Source organism: Somniosus microcephalus, chromosome 3 (assembly GCF_052327205.1).
Source record: "Somniosus microcephalus isolate GS21.2 chromosome 3, FLI_Smic_1.0, whole genome shotgun sequence".
Classification (NCBI taxonomy): domain Eukaryota; kingdom Metazoa; phylum Chordata; class Chondrichthyes; order Squaliformes; family Somniosidae; genus Somniosus; species Somniosus microcephalus.
The window spans coordinates 88,812,648-88,834,275 of NC_140989.1; positions in this window are offsets into that span (position 1 = coordinate 88,812,648).

The window sequence follows — 21,628 nt, forward strand, 5'->3', positions numbered from 1 at the left end:
ATCGAGACCGCCACCCCCGGTACCGGCTCCGACATCGGACCCCCGCGATCGGGCCGCCGGCTGCTTCTTCTGTGGCCAGGCGAAACACCCGAGGTCACGCTGCCCAGCCAGGAACTCTACCTGCTCAAACTGTATGAAGAAAGGCCACTTCGCTAAGGCCTGCAGAGGTGGATCATCAGAGGCCAGCAGTGCCTCATGCGAGCTGTGGGGGCGGCCATCTTCCTTCAAGGCAACAGAGGCCAGCATCCACACATGTGACTCATGGGGCGGCCATCTTTGATACAGGCAACCGACACCAGCAGTGCCTCATGTGAGTTACGGGGGCAGCCATCTTCTCCGCCATTTTGTCCAACCTCGTGGGCGACGCCATTTTACCCACCACGCTCGACCGCCACCGTGCCTCTAGACCCGACTACCGCCTCACCCGCAGACTACAACGACTCGCTCAGCTATACACTAGCCTCCGTCTCACTGGACCACGCCCGCCCGCATCACCTGTCCAAGTCAATGATGGACATCAGAGTAAACGGCCACGCCACGACCTGCCTGTTCGACAGCGGAAGCACGGAGAGTTTCATCCACCCAGACACGGTGAGCCACTACTCCCTCCCTGTCCTGCCAACGCGCAACCGGATCTCGATGGCATCGAGATCCCACACCACAGACATCAGCGGCTACTGTGTTGTGACCCTATCGGTTAAGGGTACGGAGTATAAAAATTTTAAACTCCTCGTCCTTCCCCAGCTATGCGCCGCCGTCCTACTAGGGCTAGACTTCCAATCCCACCTCCAAAGTGTCACGCTAGCATACGGCGGACCCCTCCCCCCACTCACAGTCGACAACCAACAGATTTTAAACCGCCCACCGTGTAACACCTGCGGCCTATCCACCCTCAAGGTCCCGCCACCTTCCCTGTTCGCTAACCTCACCCCCGACTGCAAACCCGTCGCGACCAAGAGCAGGCGGTACAGCGCCGGGGACAGAGCTTTCATTAGCTCTGAGGTGCAGCGCCTCCTGAAGGAGGGCATCATCGAGGGGAGCACCAGCCCCTGGCGTGCCCAGGTCGTGGTCGTTAAGACCGGCAATAAAAACCGCCTGGTCATCGACTACAGCCAGACCATAAACAGGTACACCCAGCTGGACGCATACCCCCTTCCCCGCATATCTGATATGGTCAATCAGATTGCGCAGTACCGGGTATTCTCCACCATCGACCTTAAGTCGGCCTATCACCAACTCCCCATCCGCCCTGAGGACCGCCAGTATACAGCCTTCGAGGCGAACGGCCGCCTCTACCACTTCCTTAGGGTTCCCTTCGGCGTCACCAACGGGGTTTCGGTCTTCCAAAGGGAGATGGACCGGATGGTTGACCAGAACGGGCTGCATGCCACGTTCCCCTACCGAGATAACGTCACCATCTGTGGCCGCGACCGGCAGGACCATGACGTTAATCTGGAGAGATTCCTCCATACGGCCCAACGGCTGAACCTCACCTACAATAAGGAGAAATGTGTGTTTAACACCTCGCGCCTTGCCATCCTCGGCTGTGTAGTAGAGAACGGAGTCATCGGCCCCGACCCCGAAAGAATGCGTCCCCTCATGGAGCTACCCCTCCCCCACTGTCCAAAGGCTCTGAAGAGAACCCTGGGGCTCTTCGCCTACTATGCCCAATGGGTGCCCAATTATGCAGACAAAGCCAGACCCCTCATGAAGTCCACATCCTTCCCCCTTACGGAGGAAGCGTGCGCAGCCTTCTCCCTCATTAAGGGAGACATCGCCAAGGCCACAATGCACGCAGTGGACGAGTCCATCCCCTTCCAAGTGGAGAGCGATGCATCCGACTTCGCCCTAGCCGCTACCCTTAACCAGGAGGGGAGACCAGTGGCCTTCTTCTCAAGGACCCTTCAGGGCCCTGAGATCCGACACTCGTCGGTCGAGAAGGAGGCCCAAGCGATTGTGGAGGCGGTACGACGCTGGAGGCATTACCTGGCAGGCAAACGATTTACCCTCCTCACCGACCAGCGTTCGGTCGCTTTTATGTTTAATAACAAGCTGAGGGGCAAAATCAAGAATGACAAGATATTGAGGTGGAGAATCGAACTATCCACCTATGATTATGATATCTTGTACCGGCCAGGTAAGCTGAACGATCCCCCTGATGCTCTGTCACGAATTACATGCGCCAGCGCGCAAAGTGATAGACTTCAGACCCTCCACAACGACCTCTGCCACCCCGGGGTCACCAGACTTTACCACTTCATTAAGGCCCGCAACCTGCCATACTCCATCGAGGAGGTCAGGACCATGACCAGGAACTGCCAGACCTGTGCCGAGTGCAAACCGCACTTCTTTAGGCCGGACAGAGCAAGCCTGATCAAGGCCACCCGCCCCTTCGAGCGCCTGAGCATCAACTTTAAGGGGCCCCTCCCGTCCTCTGACCGTAATGTGTACTTCCTCAACATCGTTGATGAGTACTCCCGTTTCCCCTTTGCCTTCCCCTGCCCAGACATGACCAGTACCACGGTCATCAAATGCCTGAACGACCTCTTCGCCTTGTTCGGGTTCCCAAACTATATACATAGTGACCGGGGCTCCTCCTTCATGAGCGAGGAACTCCGTCAGTTCCTACTAGCGAGAGGTATTGCCGCAAGCAGGACCACCAGCTACAACCCCCGAGGAAACGGCCAGGTAGAAAGAGAGAACGCGACGGTATGGAAGGCCGTCCTCTTAGCCTTAAAGTCTAAGGGCCTCCCAACCTCCCGCTGGCAGGAAGTCCTCCCGGCAGCCCTGCACTCCATCCGGTCACTACTTTGCACGGCCATTAACGCCACCCCCCATGAACGAATGTTTGTTTTCCCCAGGAAGTCGATTACGGGAACCACACTACCAACCTGGCTGACCTCCCCGGGGCCCGTCCTGCTGCGAAAGCACGTGAGGACCCATAAAACGGACCCCCTGGTCGAGAAGGTGAACCTCCTGCACGCCAACCCCCAGTACGCCTATGTGGCTTACCCGGACGGGCGGGAGGACACAGTCTCCTACCCTCGGGCATTCCGGAGACACCACCTTTACCCCCCCCCCCAATTCCAGCTCAGGTAGACGGCATGCCGGAACCCCACGAGCCTTCGCCGACCACGCAGACACCAGCATCAACACCGGAGAATGCAACACTGCCGCTGCGACGATCAGAAAGGCTTACGAGGCCTCCGGACAGACTGACTTACCAGAACTGGTAGTACGCTTCACCCCGCCGGACTCAAATCTAAACAAGGGGTGAATGTGGTAAACCACTTTTATCGTTCACTATCGTTACACTATAGTTATCACTGTTATATCGTTATCACTGTTCACACTGTTGTATCACTATACGAGGTCGCCTCTTGTCACGCTGTTATACCTGGGCTGACCACTGCTGACTCCGCCCATGGCTCCACCTACCTGCCCAGGTATAAAGGTGGTCGACTGGCTGGTATTCCTCCTTGTTGGATCCGATCACCCACGAGGGTGGGCTCTGTTATTTAGCCAATAAAAACCTATAGTTACTTTCTTAACTCGTCGCTTTTCATTGGATGAATTGATAGGTATATCATCTGCAAAATGCAATGTGCATGTAACCTTGGCATCACATCTCTAACTTTTTCCTTGACTCCCCCACAGGACCATCGAGAGCCCCCATCCCCAGTGTGCAGGAGGAAGAGCCTGAGATGCCAGACTCCTCAGAGGAATCTGCAACCTCTGAGGGCGAAGCGTCAGCAGAAATAAGCACACTCAGCACCAGCACAGACACACACACCTCGGTGGGACCTTCGGGGCACAGAGTAGAGTTGTCACCTGGTGTATCACAGCTCACAAGTGAGCATCAGCAGATTGTGGAGACAGGGACAGCAGTGGAGAGTCCTCGTCGGAGGGCGCAGGACTCTGCCAGCTCGGCTCAGCTGCATGTCAACCCTCTGCCTCTGGGTCCATCCGTAAGATCAGAGGTGATGGATTTCCATGCACAGATGCAGGAGTCTCTGGCAGGTTTTGTCTCGGGGGTCGCTGTGAGTGTGGAGCGAATGGAGGAGTCCATAGCGAACTTGAGCAGAGCCTTTGTGGAGTCAGTGGCGCATGAATGCATCAACACAGAAAGGATGGCTACCTACGTGGAAATGATTGCTGCCTCTGTGGTAAGGCTGGCTACTGTAGAGGAGAGGATGGCCATGGAAGAGGAGAGGAGGGCTACGGTAGAGGAGAGGAGGGCTATGGCCATGGAGGAGGTTAGTCGCCAGGGTATGGAAAACATGGTGAGTGTTCAGAATAGAATGACATCTCTTGAGGAGCGATGGGCATCTATTGAACAGAGAAACCAGACCTTCATGGAAGTCCTTCTGAGTAGGACTGCCATTGCAGATACGGGTCCCCATGGCCCCACTGATGTGCAGCAAGGTGCTCTCAAGCCACTTGCAGGCACTGAGGGGGACCTGACCCATGAGAGGGAGGTTGGTGGCAGACCTCAAGGAAGTGGGGGTTCCTCTCCAAGCGCTCACACTTCCATGCCACTGCAGAGCCCTTGGTCAGAGCCCCGCCGGAGTCCACACCCAACTGAGATTGACGTCTCAACTCCTGCACAGCCACAGGAGCAGCAGACTGCTGATGAGCCCTCACAGGCTCACCACCCCAGAGGATGCCCGCCAAAGGTATCGAGACAGGAGCAGGAAAATGAGCAAGGGGCCTCCACATCTGCTGAAGCCACAGGAGAACCACTACGTAGGAGCACGCGTAAGAGGAAAATAAAGCACAAATAGTCACAAGGGTAGTCACTTGGGTGAAATGTTGTGTATTTTGTAAAAATTCCATCAGTTGTTTGTTTTGCATAAAAATTCTGATGGCAACTGCTGCAGTTCTGGCCTGTGTCATTTCACGAATGGGGCTTTCACATTGAGGGCTTAGGATTACTTGCAGTTGTCAAGATGCTTGTCAAATAGCTCGGAATCCGCAGGGTTTGGCCATTGTCAATGCTCAGGTAAGAAGCTGCGAGGCAAAAGTGTTTGATTTACTAGGCTAAGCAAATCTGGCCAGGATGAGTGCGTTCATTTTATCCCGGGCAGCAATGTTCTCGAGTAATGCTGCCGCTGGGTGATGGGCCTCTGCGGGATGCTCGTTCTCACCCTCCTCCTCCTCCTCCTCCTCCTCCTCCTCCTCCTCATCATCATCGTTATCATCATCATCATCTGAGGAGGGTATGTGAGGAGCCACTTGGTCCTCAGGAATCTGCAAGTTACGACGCTGTGCCATGTTGTGGAGTGCACAGCAAACCACGACGATTCTGGAGACCCTGGCTGCTGAGTACTGTAGGGCTCCACCTGATCTATCCAGGCATCTGAAGTGCATCTTCAGCAAGCCGATGGCTTGCTCGATTACGGATCTAGTGGAAATGTGGCTGGAGTTGTAACGCTCCTCAGCTTCATTGGCTGGCCTCCTCAACGGCGTCATTAGCCAAGTCCTCAGGGGATAGCCCGTGTCTCCAAGTAGTCATCCGTGAAGTTGGTCTGGCGGACTGAATAGTGGTGGCACACTAGACTGGCACAGTATGAAGGAGTCATGGCAACTGCCAGGGTACTTGGCACAAACATGCAAAATCTCCTTCTTGTGGTCACACACCAGCTGAACGTTAAGGGTGTGGAAGCCCTTGCGGTTGACAAAAATACTTGGATTGCGATGGGGTGTGTTGAATCCGTGATTCTTAAAGTATGATGTTTTCCAATAACTACACGGAGGCTGTAACTTAACAATCAACAGGTGTTTACTAGAGTAGGGTAGTCTCAAGACTGACAGTACAGAGGCATGCTCAAGGCTTATATACAGGTGTGGTCACTGCCGGTACTACAGTATACAGGAGCTGTAAAAGTAGTTCTCTCTTAAAGGTACATACACTACAGGGTGCCCTAAGGGCCACATGTGTGCAGTCAATGACGCCCTGCACCCTTGGAAAGTCTGCCAGATGAGCTAATCCAACCGCTCACGCCGTCACATTTGCGCAATCCCTGGTGAAATGGATGTGATTGTGCGCGAGGGCAAAGAGGGCATCGGTTATCTGCTTGATGCAAGTGTGTGTGTCCAACTGGGAGATGCTGCTGATGTCTGCTGCTGATCCCTGGAATGAGCCTGAGGCAAGAAAGTTGAGTGCGGTGGTGACTTTGATGGCCACTGGTAAGGAGTGTCCACCTGGTCCTCTGGGCATCAGGTCTTGCTGTATCATTGTGCAGATGTCAGTCACTACCTGTCGCGAAAGTCAGAGCTGGCTTTGGCACTGCTGCTCAGTCATGTTAAGGTAGCTGACCCTGTGTCTGTAGACCCTGTTTGGGGGGTATCTCCTGCGCCGACGGGCTTGCATGCGCTGGCCCCTTCTGGCCTGTGCTGCCTCAGGTGGGTGAGCAGCAGCCTGTCGCTCCTGCTCCTGCTGCTGCTGCTGCTGTTGCTGGTGCTGCTGTTGTTCCTGGTTCTGCTGCTGCCGTGCCTGGTGCTGGAGGTCCCCTAATGCCAAGAAGGGAAGGAAAAAAAGGCCTTCCATGCTTCTGGTAGATGGCTCAGTTGAGGAAGCGCTGAGTGAGGGTGGCGAGAGGGGTTTCGCAGGAGGTCACACTGGAGAAGCGTGTGAGGCTCCAACCTTCCACAGGTGTGGTTAAGCCTGGTAAAAGTTGCCCCAGGCCTGAGACAACAAAGTCCTGCCACCTGCAAATGATGACTGATCAAATCTCCTCTTTAATGGTTGACCTGCAGCTGATAGTCAGCAAGCCAATAGTGCTCATGCCAGGGTTCACAGGTGTGATCCCCACCAGGCGTGTTTTACGTGAGAAAAGGGTTAAACAGGCAAGGGCCTGTTGAAATGGGATTATAAAGGCCAATTAGTGCTGTTTAAGGGCCCTAAAGACCAGTCCTGCCTGTTGCAAGCGGGACTGATTTGGGACCATCAGACACGCCTGGGTTAAAATGGCTAGGTGTCTGGAACCAGGCGGGGGGGTCCCGACCCCCTGGTTTTGCGATTTTAACCCCCCACACGCCTCAAAGCCCACCTGACGGCTGAGTTAAAATTGAGCCCAAAGAGGACGTAGACAGCAGAGCTGTGGACGAGTTGGCACCTACTTTATCACACCTCAGTGGTCATTTTTCATATGTGGGCCCAGATAGTCCATGTCAGCAAGCTATTTGATTGATCATATCCAAGCCTGGTGTTCACCAAAGGGTATTTCCAGCAGAAGTCACTGAATAATGATTAGGAGCTGGAATTCTGGACAACTGTAGCTGCTGGCCTTGCCTGACACTAGAAACTCAGTCCGGACTGGAGATTGAACCTGGTCTGCATAGTTCAGTCACTGAAAGATTTAAAGGAAGCTACTTGGGCTCTGTAGTCATCCTGGAGTGCTTTTCTTATCATATGAAAATCATATTAGGAGAGATTTTCCTGGGTCTATGTCCAGGCATACCGGATCACCTGGGCAGAGGAAACTCGGGTAAATTGGAGTGCAACACGAGTAAAGGAACCTGCATTTAGGTGAATTTAGGCTTATTTTACACAGTCTTCCATTTTAATTAATGGAAGGACAATTGGGCAAGTTCTGTTACAGGTGTCTGCTCCCACTCATCCAATTGTCTGATATTTGCTGCTCCCAGACAAACTAGCATGCCTGGGCACAGATCCAGGAAAATCACCTCTAATGGCTCAATTCTCATCACTGGCTACACCTGGCAAAGTACTGTTGGTACATTTCTCCTCTTCACTCAATTTTTGATACTCTGAGGCACCATAGCATGATGAGTGGTGACACTACATTGCTGACATATGATGGTGAAACTAACTCCTCCTTCTCAGTCTGTTCTTATTGAAATTATGTAGCTCAGTCTTAATACCTAAATAATTTTAATAATAAAGTGTTATTTTCCAGACAAAGAGACTATCAAGTGACTTTTCTACATGCAAGTAGGATCATGGCCCTCTGTAAGCACTGGAACAGAGCTATTAGTTTGCAATCCCATTCTGACTTTCTTGCGTGGCAGTCTGGGTGTGTATGGGTGGTGTCTGAATGTTAAAGTCTGCCCGAAAATGACTCCAAAATATCTGGTACCTCTTCATTTCCAGGCAGAGTCCAAACATTTTTTGCTCCAATTGCTATGTGTTATGCTGTATTATGGATGATTCACTTGCAAGTTCATTATGAGAAGAGTTTTGCTGCATCACAGTGGAGAATATATCTTCTTGAAGCTACCAGTGACAGCTACACTGGCCTGCTTGTTTCAGTAGGTGAATTTAGGCTTATTTTACACAGTCTCATTTTCTTGTTATCTTCATGTATCCTTTTTCTTCTTCTTTAAGTAATTATCCAGTATCTTTTTGAATGCATAGAGCTCTAATTATTCCTTATGATTGAACATTCATCCCTGGTGTCACGCTAATAAATCTGTGTTGCACTTTTTTCAGTACTATTATATCCTTCCCACATTGAGGGGTCCAAACTACAGATATGACCCCGATATTAACTCTGGGGGAGTTTTGGGTGGGTGGATGGCCAGGTGAATTGGAAACCCATGGGTGGGTGGGTGGGGTTAAAATCGCCTCCATAGCATTTCAGTTGTGGCCTAACCATCATTTTGTACAGAATCTTCATGAGCTCTTTGTGTTGGTATTCAATTCTTCTTGATATAAACCCCAAAATCCCATTTGCTTTTTCAATGGCCATTTTAACCCGTTTATTCATTTTTAAGGATTTATATATCCCTTTGTTGCTCCCCTGCACTGAGAAATGTACCATGTAAGGTATATTTCCAGGGATAGAATTTCCACAGAATTCTCCCGATCACCTGTTGTTAGTTTGTTGGATACCCCGTGACACGGCATAAACAGCCACTTACATAATTTCTCCAAGGTGTTCTGTCAAAGTAATGGTGGGAGATTTGAAGAATTCCTGTAGAAATTCTGTCTCCCATTTTTTATTCCTGGTCCCAAAATCCATTACTTCACATTTTCTTGTATTAAATTGCATCTACTTCTTTTCTGCCCATTCTCTTGAAGTCTCTTGCATTCTTCCTGACAGTTTGCTACTTCTTCCAGTTTATTATCCCTTGCTTATCGATATTCACCCTTGCTAATTGCACACATAGATCTTCATAAAATTTCACTAATATTTTGTTCATATGTGTGAAGCCACTTAACAGTGCTTTAAACCATGAGCTGGTCAGATCTTTACATTGGCTGTTTTAGGAAGAGACTGTCATCTGCTGTTTCCAACTCAGGGCAGTGATCAGGTAATTCTTTTTTCAACTGCATAATACTTTGTGTCAACTTTCTTTTTCCATTTTCTACCAATTTCCTAACCTTTTGCTACAGGACTGTATTGTCTGCGTATAACTACATTGTAAAGTGGGTTCAGGAATGTAAAGCTAATGTAAAATGGTTTATTCAGTTCAATTATTCTGCTCAGAACAAAAGCAAAATACTGCAGATGCTGGAAATCTGAAATAAAAACAGAGCATGTTGGAAAACACTCAGCAGGTCAGACAGCATCTGTGGAGAGAGAAGCAGCATTAAAATTTCAGGTCGATGACCTTTTGTCAGTTGTAATGTTTTCTATTATTATTCTGCTCAGGAATTTGTTTTATTTTTATGGCACCTGGAAACTTTAGATTTTTAATTGTAGATGAAATTTGCCACTCTTATTATGCTTTTTACAAACTAACAAATGTATTTATTTTATTATTGATAAGTAATAGGTCCTTGGAGTACATGTAACAAAAGGAGAAACAGAGTAACAATTTTGGCAACTTATTCTTTACCATGATGTTGTGTTTTTCTTTGCCACTGCTGCATATTTACAAAAACAAACACACATATGAATGTAACAATAATATAGCCTTTGCTTTACATCTCCAGAGGGACAAGTTCAAATTCAGTCCACAGTTGCACAATTAAGGTTACTTCCAGTTGACAGCTGTTAACGGTCAATAGAGCAGCAAAATGTTGGTTGTCTCAATCCCAGTAGAATGAAGTGTACTGAACAAGATTTTTTCAAATTTAGCAATATCATTCCATAATGGTTAGTGTTCAATAATTTTTTTAAAAGCTAAGTTCATCTATGGAGATCTGATGGAGATACACTGCTGATGCTGAGATTTCATTCCTCTTGCAAGGAATGTGTATCTGGCAGTGTTGTCCAACTGCAACACTGTAAAATTGGGAATACTAATTGGTAGATCAATAGAGAAATTACCATGCCAGTAAACTTTTATTCAGTACACACTGCTACAGGCTCTGTGCTAGTTACACTGAATTCCCAAATGAGTGCTATTGTGTTGTGACACTGGAATGTAGTAGGCATATATTGTGACTTACCATGCAGGAGACATACATCAACCATTAACCTCCTCACCTTGGATAATTTATGTGTCTTAATTCTCTTTAGTCACTGTACATCTGAAAAGTGCAATTAAACAATTTCTTTGTGTCCACGGGTTTATATGTCACAGAAAACATTGAGACAATTACCTATTTTAGAAGTAGACACAGCATTAAATGCAGGTACTTAGCTATCTCTCAGAAGTATCCAGTTAGTGTCATGTTTCTCTGGAGTCTGTTATATGAAGGAAATATAGATAAACATGAAACATCAGTCTTTCATTTATAATAATTTACCACAGAGTTTAATCTATTTTGATTTCAACTGAGAAATCTGTCCTACTTAATTGTACGATAGCAAAATACTGCAGATGTTGGAAATCCGAAATAACAACAGAAAATGCTGGAAAAACTCAGCAGGTCAGGCAACATCTGTGGAGAGAAATTTGAGTTGACGTTTCGGGTTGGGCCCTTCTTCAAAACTGGAAAGAAAAGAAACTAGATCGGAGGCAGGGCTGCAATCGGACAAAAGAATAAAAGAAACAAAAGAAGTAAAAGAGATTAGAAGCTAGACGAGATGGTAATAGGCTGGGATTAGGTGTAAAGTGTACTGGCAGGGCAAAAGGTAGCTGCCAGGTGTGAGAGAGAAACAAAAGGAAAGGGGGGGGGGAAAGGAGTGGAACAATTACAAGAGAAAATGAAATGGGGGCCGAGCTTATGATCTGAAATTGTTGAACTCGATATTGAGTCCGGAAGGCTGCAGACTGCCTAATCGGAAGATGAGGTGCTGTTCTTCGAGTTTACGTTGAGCTTCCGTGGAACAATACAAGAGGCCAAGGACGGTGAGGTCCGAGTGGGAATGGAGCGGTGAATTAAAATGACAGGCGACCGGAAGCTCGGGGTCACCCTTACGGACTGAACGGAGGTGTTCCGCAAAGCGGTCACCCAATCTGCGTTTGGTCTCCCCAATGTAGAGGAGACCGCATCGTGAGCAGCGAATACAGTATACTAGATTGCGAGAAGTAGAAGTAAATCGCTGTTTCACCTGGAAGGGGTGTTTGGGGCCCTGGACAGTGGGAAGGGGGGAGGTATAGGGGCAGGTGTTACATCTCCTCCGCTTGCACGGGAAGGTGCCAGGCGAAGAGGAAGGGCTGTTTGGGGCGATAGAGGAGTGGACTAGGGTGTCTCGGAGGGAGCGGTCCCTGCGGAATGCTGAAAGGGGAGGGGAGGGGAAGATACGTTTGGTGGTGGGATCACTTTGGAGGCAGCGGAAATGCCGGAGGATGATCCGTTGAATGTGGAGGCTGGTGGGGTGAAAGGTGAGGACAAGGGGAACCCTATCGTGGTTCCGGGAGGGAGGGGCAGGGGTGAGAGCAGAAGTGCGGGAGATAGAACTGACACGGTCGAGGGCAGTGTCAACCACAGTAGAGGGGAATCCTCGGTTGCGGAAAAAGGAAGACATGTCTGAAGCACTGGCGTGGAAGGTGGCGTCGTCGGAGCAGATACGGCGGAGGCGGAGAAACTGGGAGAATGGAATAGAGTCCTTACAGGAAGTGGGGTGGGAGGAAGTGTAGTCCAGGTAGCTGTGGGAGTCAGTGGGCTCAGCCTTCCGGACTCAATATTGAGTTCAACAATTTCAGATCATAAGCTCAGCCCCCATTTCATTTTCTCTTGTAATTGTTCCACTCCTTTTCCCCCCCCTTTCCTTTTGTTTCTCTCTCACACCTGGCAGCTATCTTTTGCCCTGCCAGTACACTTTACACCTAATCCCAGCCTATTACCATCTCGTCTAGCTTTAATCTCTTTTACTTCTTTTGTTTCTTTTATTCTTTTGTCCGATCGCAGCCCTGCCTCCGATCTAGTTTCTTTTCTTTCCAGTTTTGAAGAAGGGTCCAACCCGAAACGTCAACTCAAATTTCTCTCCACGGATGTTGCCTGACCTGCTGAGTTTTTCCAGCATTTTCTGTTGTTATTTCTACTTAATTGTAAACCCTATGTGAGATGCTTTCAGTTGCAGGGAATCCTTTTGGATCTGTTATGCTTTGACAAACTTCTTTATGTCCCATATCAAAGTCTTAATCCATTATATAAGGATTGAGCATTTCTGATGAATTTACTGAGTCACTGAGGCAAAATGTCAGAAACATTATCCATTAACCTATTTTACACAGTCATACTGATGTGAATTCATAGAAGTCTATTATATATATTTTGGTGTTTTGGAAGCATCTCATAATACTGTGCAACTTTCTTTTGTAATTGCTATGCAATTCTTTCCCTTATTTTTGTATGTTAATTAATCATCATCAACAACAACTTGCATTTATATAGCGCCTTTAAAGTAGAGAAACATCCCAAGATGGTTCACAGATGAGTAATCAGAAAAAATTGATGCAGAGACAAAGGAGATATTAGGAGGGATGATCAAAAACATGGTCAAATAAGTGGATTTTAAGGATGGCCTAAAAGGTGGAGAGGGAAGCGCAGAGGCCGAGGGGTTTAGGGAGGCAATTCCAGAGCATGGGGTGTAGACTGCTGGAGGCATGGTCCTTATATTGTGGTTGATACAGTGGCCTTGGAAAAGGTCTAGAGGAGAGCTACGAGAATGATTCCTAGCTTAAAGAACCTCAAATACTTTGATAGGCTTAAGGACCTTGGTCTATTTACTTTAGAGCAATGAAGACATAGAGGTGACCTGATAGAGGTCTACCAAATAATTAAAGGGTTGAATAGCATGCCTATTAATAAATTATTCCAGTTTAACAGATTTGGGAGGACCAGGGGACATGAGTTTAAATGATGTAAGATTAGGAATAGACTGAATGTTGGGCAGTTCTTCTTTTCCCAGACAGTACTGAGCCTCTGGAATACATTGCTGGCTGGTGTGGTGGACGCTGACTCTCTGCATTCCTTCAAGAGGGAGCTGGACTGGCTCTTGACTGGGGCAGAGATCGCATCATATAGCAGGTATATATAGATAACATTTGGTCCATTTGATTTTGTGGACTGGTTTTGATTGACTGCGGGGGTCGGAGAGGAAGTTTTCAGAGTATTTTTCCCTTATTGACCCTACTTGCCCACCTACTTTTTTCTCTGTTTTTTGCCCATCCCAGGAAATTACAGGGCTGCAGGAGGAGAGGGGTCAGGAAGCGTCTAGTCGTGATGCTCCAGCCATCGTGGTGTGGGGCAGGCTTGATGGACCAGCTGGTCTTTTCCTACCCATCAATTTCATATGTTCGTATGTAATAGGTGTGGGGGGGCGAAGGGAGGGGGTTGCACAAGAGGTCAGAATCAGAGAAACGTAGAATTCGGTGGGGCGGGGGTTTGGGTTGAGTTAGGAGGTTATAGAGATAAGTAGGAGCAAGGCCATGAAGGAAAGTTTCCTGAGGGTGCTGTTGGAGGTGAGGGTTGAGAGGGAGAGGGATTTAAAGAGATTGTTAAAGGACACCAGGAGATGTTCCTGGTGCTATATAAATGCAAGTTGTTGTGGTGGCCACTCACAGGTGTGTCCACAGCTCTGATAAATGACGGTATCATGGAGGCAGCCTCCACTCTGCACGAACTGACAGAGCAAATGGCAGCTGCATTGGGGCATGCAGTAGAGCCCCAGGAAGGAGGCAGACAGGCACAAATCGGGGCCACCACCTCCATGGAACCTCACACTGCAGCTCTGGCAGCACTGGGGGGCGGGGAGCAGAGATTGGAGTGCACCTTGAAGTGTGCAGTGACTCAGGGCTTCCAGGATTCAGAGGCTGTCATCACACCAGCCATCAAGCTGATGACTGGAATCACAGATTCAAAGCCAAGTAGAAGGGTGCTGGTTGTAGTCCAAGAGCCTGATGCTGCCAACCCTACACCTGCCAGAACACCAGCCTTCACCCTCAGACCACCACACCAGTGGGACATGGTAGAGCAGGATCCTCCAGATGCAGCCAGCAGCAGCTCCATGCCAGGAGCCAGCTGCCATGAGTCGACTGATACCTCAATACCATGACCCAGTTCAAAGTGTACTTACATTGCTCATCCCTATTCTTGGAGGCTATTTTGTATATTGCCATAATAGCATGATGGTTGACTGTGCACTTTTTCTGTTCTGAGTTATTGATGGAGGCCTGTTTATCTTTGGCCATTTCAATGTGCACTAATGCCGGTCTAGTGACTTCAATGGAAATGAAAATCGGGAGAGATATAAAACGTGCTGCCAATTTGCTATGGTCTGTTTTACATAAGAACATAAGAAATAGGAGCAGGAGTAGGCTATATGGCCCCTCGAGCCTGTCCGGCATTCAATAAGATCATGGCTGATCTTCGACCTCCACTCCACTTTCCCACCGATTCCCATATCCCTTGATTCCCTATTTATCTCAGCCTTGAATATACTCAATGACTGAGGAGCCACAGCCCTCTAGGGTAGAGAATTCCAAAGATTCACAACCCTTTGAGTGAAGAAATTTCTCCTCATCTCAAATGATCTAAATGGCTGACCCCTGATCCTAAGACTATGCCCTCTAGTTCTAGACCCTCCAGCCAGGGGAAACCGCCTCTCAGCATCTACCCTGTCAAGCCCGCTCAGAATCTTATATGTTTCAATGAGATCACCTCTCACTCTTCTAAACACCAGAGAGTATAGGCCCATTCTACTCGATCTCTCCTCATAGGACAGCCCTCTGTAGTTAACAGGCAGTTTTGAGGCTTATCCCCATTTCGCCCCTGCAAGTGCGGGCTTCCTGGCGGCTGTGAATCTTGCCAGGGTCAGCGAGGCAAGCAGTCAGTCTGCGGGGGTGAGAGGGATCGAAAAGTCCGCTGTGGAGGTGAGTAATGGGTGCAAGTATGGAGAGGTAAGTATGAGAGGTGAGTGTAAAGTGTTAGAAAAGGCTTCCTTACCTTTGTTTCTTCCTGCAGGCTTCAACCCTTGGGGATCCGGAGGTGCCTCATTTCAATGGCAGAGATGACAGAATGGCTGCTGCATTCTCAGATGCAGCAGCCATCTGATTTCTGCTGAGGAAAGAGGTTTTGGTGAGTCTTTGCGCAAGGGCTCACCTTAGAACAGAGATTGTCAGTGTTTGACAGCTTCTCAAAGCTGTCAAATGCTGACAATTCATCTGTCAAAATTTTCGACAGATGAAACGTCATACGCTGACGTCCTCTGTCACTGGCTTTTCCTTAATTGGCTGGCTAGGCCCGCAGGGCGACTTAAAAAGGTCAATCAAGGGAAAATAGCGTGGGTTGGCTGGACGTCGTTGAGGGCGGGACTGAAACCCGACAAAACAGCAGTCGCGCCCCCAACGTGCCCCCATTGAGAAAATCGGCTGAAGGGAATTTAAATTTAAGTTAAATTTAAAGAAGCATCCCACCATCTGGTTCAATAAACTGTTTTGGTATTAATGAAATATATCAACATTGTCATCTCACTTCATTGTCTGTGAAGTGCTTTGGAACATCCTGAAGCTGTGAAAGGCGCTATATAAATGTAAGTGCTTTCTTTCTTTATCGCTGTGTCTCATTTATATTCAATATACATTTACAGGGCACACTTGCACTCTCACTCTGATTTACTGAATAAAACATTACCCGTGCCTGTTTGATCTCAAGTTATATTGCAACTACTTTCTATCATTATGAATGAGGACACAACTGTCCTTGTCCTTATAGAACAGTTATAAATTGTATTTTCTCAGAATAAAATGTTACCATAAAAAAATAATTTATAGAGAGCCAAGCATATCTGTTTTCTGGCTGAATCTTTCTTCACCCTGTGCAATACAATTACACATTGAGTTCTTTATACAAATTAAGTCTTGGCAAAGCCAATGTATAATCTCTGCCTTCCATTTTTACCATGACAGCAGTTATCAGGGTTTTTCTTTTTATATTACTCAAAAATAGCTTATAATCTCTTCACATGCTCTCTACATATGATAAATTTCAGGAAAACAATTTAGAATTGATTTGCATGCTACCATATATTTTCTATTGCATTTCAGAATAAGCTGCTTTCTTTAAATTGCAACTATTTTACATAAATATTGTTCATATTACTATTTTCCACCTTTTAAATTAAAAAATGACACGCTTTGTTAGAACTTTGCTTTTTTACCATAGATTTCTATTTATCTTTCATCTTCCTGCCCATGTATAATACCACAAAAAATAGAGAATTTTATTTTTGTGGTTTAATAAACTGTTTTGGGATTAATGAAATATATCAACATTGTCATCTCTCTCAATGTGCAATATTATTAACACTGACATTATAAGCCATCTAGCCTCATTTTTCCTTTATTATTAAATTATACTTATCTTTGTACATACTTTTCATTTTGGATCCCAGAGTGTTAATGGCCAGGAAATGACTGTGAGCAATGCTATCTTGCAAATGCTTAATGCACTTGTATCAAATTCCTTTCTCCTCTATTTAAATTGAGGTGTTAACCTGTTTATTTATTTTAAAACAAAGGTGGCGATTTTGCCAGGTCTCGGGAGGTGGGTTTGGAGGCGGGACTGCCGGGAAAATGGCAGAATTTGGGGGCGGGTACCCATCCCGCCCCCAACCTGCCTCCATGCCATCTTCCCAGGAGGTGGGTATGATGTGCCAAATAACTGCCCAAATCCGTGAAGTTAAGCTTAAGACTGAAGCCTTTTATTAAATAAGAATCATGGCAGAGTTAACAGAGTTCATCATCGACCGAGCCCTTGGTAGAACATACCAGAAGAGGGGCGAGGCCAGGGAGGAGCATTGGTGGTTCCCCCCGGTGGAACATTCCAGACATTACAAGTACAAGTACAAATATCAGAACACAGTTATTTCATCACATTCACCTCCTGCTATAGATTCAGTCTGTCAGGAGGTCTGATAATCCTCTGGGAACGACGTAACTCTTGCTGAGGCTCCTCCCGGAGTACTAACTCCGGTTCATTCGAATTCCCAGAATCATCAGTATTTTCCACACTGAGGGTTTGTGTCTCTGAAGGTCCAATACCACGATTGAAAACTCTACTCTCAGAGTCAAACTCTTTTCGAGCTCCAGCAGGTGCAAGATCTTTAATAGAGAGCGTATCCTCTCGCCCATCCGAATATTGAATATACGCATACTGGGGATTAGCATGGAGGAGTTGTACTTCCTCCACCAGTGGATCAGTCTTGTGGCCTCTCACATGTCTGCGCAACAACACAGGGCCCGTGGTCGTCAACCATGTGGGTAACGATACTCCATTAGTAGATTTTCTTGGAAAACTAAACATCCTTTCATGAGGGGTGGCATTCGTCGCTGTACACAAAAGAGACCTTATGGAATGCAGCATGTCTGGCAGGACATCCTGCCAGCGAGAGGTCGGCAGGCCTCGTGATTTCAGAGACAGTACGATAGCCTTCCACACTGTCGCATTTTCTTTCTCGACCTGCCCATTACCACGAGGGTTATAGCTGGTAGTTCTACTCGTTGCAATCCCCTTCGATAGCAAAAACTGTCGTAATTCTTCGCTCATAAAGGAAGAACCCCTATCACTATGTATATAGTTAGGCATGCCGAACAAGGAAAACAGTTGGCAGAGGCATTTAATTACAACAGCACTAGTCACATCCGGACAGGGGATAACAAAAGGGAACCTAGAGTACTCGTCTATAATATTAAGAAAATAGACATTACGGTCGCTCGATGGAAGGGGACCTTTAAAATCGAGACTCAAACGCTCAAATGGTCGAGTTGCTTTAATAAGATGAGCTGGCTCGGACGGCTTATAGAAGCCGGGTTTGCATTCAGCACAAACATGACAGGTTCTGGTCATTGTCCGGACCTCCTCAATAGAGTAGGGTAGATTGTGAGACTTAATGAAGTGGTTCATTCTGGTAACCCCAGGGTGGCAGAGTGCGTCGTGGAGACTTTGAAGCTTATCTGTACCTAGACTAGCACATACTCCTCGTGACAAAGCATCCGATGGCTCATTAAATACTCCAGGCCTGTACTGAATATCATGTTGACAGTTCTATTCGCCATCTTAAAATCTTATCATTTTTGATCTTGCCTCTCTGCTTAGTGTTGAACATAAAGGCCACGGATCGCTGGTCAGTAATGAGCGTAAAACGTTGGCCAGCGAGATAATGTCTCCAATACCTGACTGCTTCAATAATTGCCTGTGCCTCCTTTTCCACTGAAGAATGTCGAACTTCTGGTCCTTGCAATGTACGAGAGAAGAAAGCTACTGGTCTACCAGCTTGGTTAAGAGTTGCTACCAACGCAAAATCAGATGCATCACTTTCCACTTGAAATGGGATCTTCTCATCCACGGCACATACCACTGCCTTCTCAATGTCCCGTTTGATATTAAGGAAAGCCTCCTGAGCTTCCGCCGATAGCGGAAAAGACGTCGACTTAATAAGAGGCCGGACTTTATCTGAGTAGCTAGCCACCCACTGGGCATAGTACGAGAAGAATCCCAGACACCTTCTTAAAGCTTTTACAGTGTGAGGTAAAGGTAATTCCTTAAGTGGGCGTAATCTTTCAGGGTCTGGCCCGATTACCCCATTCTCCACAATGCAACCAAGAATACACAAACGTATAGTATTGAAGGTACACTTGTTTTAGTTGTAGGTCAGGTTTAACCTCTTTGCAGTCTCTAGGAACTTCGCGAGATTTTGATCATGCTCCCGTTGGTCACGCCCACAGATGGTAACATTGTCCAGGTACGGGAATGTTGCTTCCAACGCATATTCATCCACCATACGATCCATCTCCCGTTGGAAGACGGATACCCCATTCGTCACTCCAAAGGGCACCCGAAGGAATTGGTACAGGCGCCCATTAGCTTCGAAGGCCGGATAAGGCCGGTCTTCTATTTTGATGGGGAGTTGAGGGTAGGCAGACTTTAAATCAATGGCGGTACTGAGCTATCTGGTTCACCATCTCAGAAATACGAGGCAAAGGATAGGCGTCTAATTGGGTATACAAGTTTATAGTCTGGCTATAATCGACCACAAGTCTTTTCTTCTCATTAGTTTTAACCACCACCACCTGGGCACGCCACGGGCTACCACTGTGTTCGATGATTCCCTCCCGTTGAAGCCTTTCCACTTCCTCTTTTATAAATGTTTTATCTTCTGAACTATACCGTCGACTCTTAGTCGCTATAGGTCTACAATTAGGAGCAAGGTTCGCAAACAAAGAAGGCGGACTTACGTTTAAAGTAGAAAGGCTGCAGACTGTGAGCAGAGGCTGAGATCCACCATACTTAAGGGTAACGCTCTCATGCTGACACTGGAAGTCCAAGCCTAATATTAAGTTCACACACAACTGAGGTAATATGAGGAGTTTAAAGTCCTTATACTCCGTATCCTTAACGGTCAATGTGACTTTACAATATCCAGTTACCTCCGAAGTAAGGGATTTGGACGCCATCACAATTTCACTTCGAGTAGGATACACCTTCAATGAACAGGAGTTAACAAGGTTGGGGTGTATAAAACTTTCAGTACTGCCACAGTCTATCAAACACCCAGTAGGACGACCATTAATCTTAATGTCCATCATAGATTTTGACAAGGAACACGGTATGGTCTGGTCAACCGTAGCCGAGGCTAGAGTAAAACGATAGGCGGCAGCAGAGAAGACATCGGGTACAGGATTACCCTTACACACTTTACTAAAATGTCCCCGTTTCTTACATTTAAAACAGGTAGCTTCTCTGGCTGGGCAACTTTGCCTGGGGTGTTTAGATTGGCCACAAAAATAACTCTTAGACCCATGGGGCACAGCCGCAACAATAGGATTAAGTGGGGGCTCCATTGGTGTTATGGATGCCTCCATACTCGGAACACATGAGGCTGAGAGAGATGCATGGGCTGATGCATACACTTCTGAATTCTTCTGGGCTACATCTAACGATCGAGCAGCCGCGACAACCGTTTTTAAAACTAACGAGTCGTTCTCGAGGAGTCTCTGTCTAATATAATTAGATCGGAGGCCAGATATGAAAGAATCGTGGATGGCTTCTTCCTGATACACTATGGCAGAGACAGCCTTGTAGTTGCAACCCTTAGCCAAAGCCTTAAGGTCCTGCAGGAAATCGTCCAGCGATTCCTCGGGTAATTGCCTGCGAGTAGACAGGAGATACCTGGCGTATACTTCGTTAACCGACTTAAGGTACTGGGCTTTAAGAGCTGCGAGGGCCTCTTCATATGTAGTAATATCTTCAATTATAGAGTAAGTTTGATGACTTACCAAGTTGGTTAGAAGACCCAACTTGTTAACCGTCGGATCGGTCGATGATGCGATGAAATGTTCAAAACATCGGAGCCAATGCGTAAATTTCTTCGATGCATCTGCCGAATGGGGATCGATATCCAGACGCTCTGGTTTCAAAAATCGATCCATCTTCCAAAAGTTGTTATTTAATAAAATTGATGTGCCAAATAACTGCCCGAATCCGTGAAGTTAAGCTTGAGACTGAAGCCTTTTATTAAATAAGAATCATGGCAGAGTTAACAGAGTTCATCATCGACCGAGCCCTTGGTAGAACATACCAGAAGAGGGGCGGGGCCAGGGAGGAGCATTAGTGGTTCCCCCCCGGTGGAACATTCCAGACATTACAAGTACAAGTGCAAATATCAGAACACAGTTATTTCATCACAGGGTAGCTGACCCGCGCCGGGTCCCGTCTCCTCAATGCAGGAAGGGGATTAGTGCCTATTAACTGCCAGTTAATAAGAGATTAGCGTGCAAAATTAAGGCACATGGGATTGGGGGCAAGGTATTGACTTGGATAGAGAACTGGTTGGCGGACAGAAAGCAAAGAGTTGGAATAAACGGGTCGTTTTCCGAGTGGCAGGCAGTGGCTAGTGGGGTACTGCAAGGATCGGTCCTAGGACCCCAGCTGTTCACAATATATATTAATGATCTGGACGAGGGAATTGGATGTAATATCTCCAAATTTGCAGACGACACAAAGCTGGGTGGGAGGGTATGCTGTGAGGAGGATGTCGTGAAACTGCAGCACGATTTGGACAGGTTGGGTGATTGGGCAGAAACATGGCAAATGCACTATAATGTGGGTAAATGTGAGGTTATCCACTTTGGTGGCAAAAACAGGAAGGCAGATTATTATTTGAATGGTAATAGATTGGGAGAAGGGGAAGTGCAAAGAGACCTGGGTGTTCTTGTACACCAGTCGCTGAAGGTGAGCATGCAGGTGCAGCAGGCGGTTAAGAAGGCAAATGGTATGTTGGCCTTCGTAGCAAGAGGGTTCGAGTACAAGAACAAGGATGTCTTG